The 4,989-nt window shown below is 37.9% G+C and overlaps 1 pseudogene across 1 annotated transcript; it reads left to right on the forward strand.

Moving 5' to 3' along the window:
* The first annotated feature begins 4,599 nt into the window (after positions 1–4,599).
* On the forward strand, positions 4,600–4,680 carry BDCG_17665 (annotated as a pseudogene). The gene has a single exon. The product of its transcript is annotated as a tRNA-OTHER (tRNA).
* The last annotated feature ends 309 nt before the right edge of the window (positions 4,681–4,989 follow it).

Raw genomic sequence — 4,989 nt, forward strand, 5'->3', positions numbered from 1 at the left:
TCTTTTTGTTACTTTGTTCTTAGAGTTGCAAGTCAGTCCGCTAGGACCTCAGTGTAAAGTGGGGTGACGCTCCCTATGACTCTATCTCTTTGCGGTCATTTTACTCATGGCTGGGGCTTTGAGCTAACAGGTTTATGATAGGTTTTTGATATGTCATCAATTTTCAGAGTGTTTATAGTAACAGATGTTACAGGGCCTGATGATGAGAGCAAGAGTCACAGGTTGACTACTGTACTTACCTGATTCCCTTACTTTCCAAGCTAGATTACAATTCAACTAGGTTTATCCTCTGGGGCACTGTCTCACTGTTTCTTAAATAGATCAGTCTTATCATCAGGATTGTCTAGCATCAGTTGTCAGTCTATGTGATAGTGCATTATCACTCTCAAGTGGTATCTCTGCACAGCATCAATCTCTGTGAATTCTTCAGTTTCCTTGAAACTCCAGACACAGCGGTAGACCCAAATCGCTCAAAGAGTCTCAGAGAATAGGATCTGACACCTTGTTACATCTGCCTCTCTATTAAACTGTCTCTCACCATGTGTATATCTCATCAGAATTAAATCACTTCAACTGGTGAGGGAATCGAGCGCAATACTTGCTGTTTTACATCATAGGCATTCCATCTCTCTTCATATAGCTTTCGCGATTGAACAGTCTCAGAAAAGGTGTTTTGCTGTCTGTGATGTCTGGCATCTTGAACATTCTCTTCTTTTCATCCAGGTTTCTCCTGTTCTAACTTTGTCAAGTACTATTTTCCAGTAAAGATAACTAAATTTTGAGTAGTTCACTGTTCAATGATAGAGACTGTTTCAGATACTTCTTTCTGAAATTTCAGTTAAGTCTACTTCATCTCTTCTGCAACTATTCTTGAGGGGTTTTAGAAGATCTCTTGACACATAGGTATTCTTTAACAAGTGTTGATAGATTTCTTTGCAGAGAGCTGAGATGAAGATTGTCTGATTCAATCTTTCACTTCAGACTTCTGCATGTCTGAATCTCATAGTGTCTTCAGATATCTGAGGCTGTTGTAGCAATCTGACCCAGTTTGATGGAAAGATTTTTACTACTCTTTTTACCACTGTGATATATCTCACTGAGAGTTCATCTTCTGTCTTTGACAAATCCCATACTTGTGATATGGTTAATATGAGCTTGTTTAAATCCTTTCCTTCAAATAGGTCTTTTCACATCTCAGCATTCCACCTTGGTGAGCTATGACCCTGGCTCAATGCTGAGTGATATCAGAAGTACATGGTTTTCATATTCTTCTAAGAGCTTGGTGAGACATCTCGCTTTCTACAAGCTCTGCTCCATCAATTTCAAAAGGATTCAATTGATGGAGGGAAGTTGAGTGTATGAGCCATCTAGATCTGAGATCATGGCCTGGTGATGAACTGCTTCACTCTCACAGTCTGTTCTGTGTGAATTATATCTATCATTATTTGACTTCAGATTGGCTTTTCATCTGATTTCTTATCTATACTACTCTCTAAAGCATGGATTCAGTACATGTTAAGTGTCTTCTGCATTGTCATAATGTCTATAGCGGCTAGTTCACCTTCACTCAGAGGGTGTGTTAGTTGTTGATTTTCAATTGATTCTCAAGCAGGTTGATCTAGCCCAATATCTCATATATATTTTCATATCATGATTTGAATAGGCTGTAGATCATCTCTTCGGGCAGGCAAACATCACAGTGAATATCATAGCTTTGAAGCTAGGCAAGTCTTTGTCACTGCTATTCTTTGTCTGATGAAGAGATGATGTTTCTGTCAGTGTTTTATACTTTGTTTAATCTTCAGCTGATACTGAATTCAAATTGAATAGTCTACTGACCCTTCTACATGAATTTCAAGATATTTTATCAGCTTGTCTTTCAATATCTCTATAGTCCTCATTCTTTCTGATGGCTGTGGGTCTCTGACAGCTAATATCTTTGTTTTTTCTTCATTTAACACAGCTGTTGTTGCTTTTCTATACACATTATAGATGTCTTTGATTCTTCTTCATTGAGCCAGATTTTGAAAAAAGATTAAAGTGTCATCTGCAAATATGTTGACTCTGATTTTCTTTCTCATACTGTCTTTTAGTTCTTGAATTGACTGTTTCTCAATCAGCAGCCTTGCTAGGTCTTCAATCATCACATTGAACATAAGACAGAAGAGCAGACAGCTCTGTGACACTTCTCTTTTGAGTTTGATTGACTTGGATTCAAATCAGTTGATCATGACTGTAGATGTCATATCTTAGTAGCAGCTCTGTATAACTTTCACTGTTGACTCTGACACATTGATTTTATGTAGTGCCTTGAAGAGATAGAATCAATCTATTGAATCATATGCCTTCTCTTGATCTAGAAAGGCTATGTACAGAGGTTTTCTCTCCTGCTGAGCTTTATCTACTGCCAGCTGAGCTAGCTTCATACTATCAACTATTTGTCTGCTCTTAATAAACCCTGTTTGATGTTTTTCAATAATCATTTTTATTAGTTCCGCAAGTCTTTCAGCAATAACTGAGGTTATCAGTTTATATATTGTATTTGTAAGTGAAATGAGTCTGTAATTTTTGATATCAGTTCTATTCTCTTTCTTATACAGTATTTTGATAATCTCTTTATTCCAGTTATTTGGCATTACTGTTTCATACTTGTGATATTTAATCAGAACTGTGATAACTGCTGCAAGTGCTTCTTGTAATGTGTAACCTTCATGTTTAGTATGATACATAAAGGTCTTAAAGAAATCTCATGAAATTTCAGATGAGCTGGGAAATTGTCTTCATGATCAATTTCTGCTCAGTAACTTCACTTCTTCAACTACTACTGAGCTCACCAGACTCTGAAAATCACCTTGTGATAGTCTTCTTAACAGATGTTCTTGACACTTTAGACTTGTTGAGCATTTTTAAAACAGAGTCTCATAGAAGTTAAATGCTATCTTTAGCATTTTATGTGTTTTATGAGTTACTTTTTCTCCTTTTCTTAGGTCATATATTGTGTTTTCACCTATTGATTCTTTCCCCAACTCTCAAAATGCTGAAGATGATTTCATTTTTGAGATGAGTCACTTCACTTTTGCACTTATTTTCTGATGACTCTTCTTGATCTCTTAGAGTGCATTTAAGCACCAGCATGTGATCTGAATCATTGTGACTATTTTGCACGTGCGAGTCTTAGCCTCAAGCTTTTGAAGTCTTGTTTCCAGCTTTCACTGAATCCTTGTCATGCTTGCTGCCTTAGCTTCTTGAAAGCTTCTAGCTTTATTGACTATCAGCTGCAGGCTTTTATCAAATTCTGCTAGTAGTTTTGCCGCATCAGTTGTTATGAAGTATTTTCCCTGTCTATTGAAAAGTGGTGTACATGTACTCATTGTATTGCTGATCAGCTGCTTCACTACTAGCTTTAAGCTCTCTTGCATGGATGAGTGCTTTAATAGATTTATATTCATGCACCAGGCTTCTTCACCCATCTTCACTGTTATTTAAGAGCAGTACTGAACCAGCACAGCACTGTGATTAGTTCAATCAGAGATGTGTTTTATTTCTCATCTACTTGACTTTCAGAAAACTCTAGAGATGCACAGAATCTGGTCAATTCTGCTGAATGAGAATCTCTCTGTCAATTCAGTATACATGTATTGTTTCTGGTCCGGATTCGCCATACACCAGCCATTCATCAGAGAGCCACTTTTCATCACACTTTCTAGTGCTCTTTGAACCCTTGAATCTTTCTCTTGAGGTGGGTTTTGATCCTGACTTTTCAATACACAGTTGAAATCTCTCAAGATCATGTCTACCTGTTCTCACCCTGATTCCAGGTGCTGGGCTACACTTTGCAGGAAGTTTCTTTGAGTAGTCTCTTGATTCAGAGCATAAACCCTCATTAGTTTCACTGTCTTAGTTGATTTCTCAATGTAACATCTAATCCTGATCTGCCTGTTCTCCTTGTCTCTGTGAAAACATGTGACTTTTTCTGCAGGTATTTTTATCAGGTTCAGTATAATTCATGTTACACTCACACTGTTGATAGCTGAGGCATTGGTGAACATTGTTACTCTCTGATAGAGCTGTTGCACCGCCTCGGCCTGGCTCTCAATTAAGTGTGTTTCACACAAAAACGCTACATCAACTCTTAGATCTCTTAAGTAGGTCAAAATCCTCTCAAACTTACCTAAGTTCCCTAACCCCTTTACATTAAGTGAGGCTAGTTTCATTTTTGACAAGTGTAAGAAGTAGTCTAGTCAATAGATTAGAAGTTATACTCAATGTTTCAATTCTCTCAATTCTCTTTCTTTATAGAATAAGCATAAACTTTTGAAGGAGTGCTAATGTACAGACTCTATCTCTTCATCAATACTTTTATCTGAAGTTTTCATATAATATTTCTTTCTTGTGCTTTTTTATCTCAAAGAATTCTCCTTCTCTCATTTTGAGCATCATCTGCTTTTCTCTTCTTTATTTACTTTTTTCCTGGTGTTTTCTTTTTAACTGCCTTGAGTTTTTGAGTAACTAAATTTTCTGAGAGTTTTGCCTTGCACCCGCTCACATTGCATTCTACCAACTTATGACCTTTCTCACTGCATAGTATGCAATGCATTCGCCAGCGTGGCCCAGTTGATAAGACTGGTAACTAAGGCTGCACACATTAGAGGTGCGTGGGTTCGAATCCCACTGCTGGCACCTGCCACTTCTTACCCATGAAAGCCCCCATGTAATAGAGGCTGAGCCTAATTAGTAAGACTTGGTGCGGGGTAGAACCCTCTACTGCAAGCCAAGCCACTAGTTAAGTGAGATCCTGCGAACACTTACCAGGGCCGGCATGGGGTGCCAATGTCTCACTTAGACTGGCCGCTGGGACCATGAATTTCACATTTGATTCCATTTGATCTGATCTCATACATTTCTTGACATGAGTCCCGCCAGGACCAAGTCTCAAAAAAATCTGAAAATGAACCATTTCTGAGAGAAATGGCGTGAAAAATGACCAGA

Source organism: Blastomyces dermatitidis (assembly GCF_000003525.1).
Source record: "Blastomyces dermatitidis ER-3 genomic scaffold supercont1.9, whole genome shotgun sequence".
NCBI lineage: Eukaryota > Fungi > Ascomycota > Eurotiomycetes > Onygenales > Ajellomycetaceae > Blastomyces > Blastomyces dermatitidis.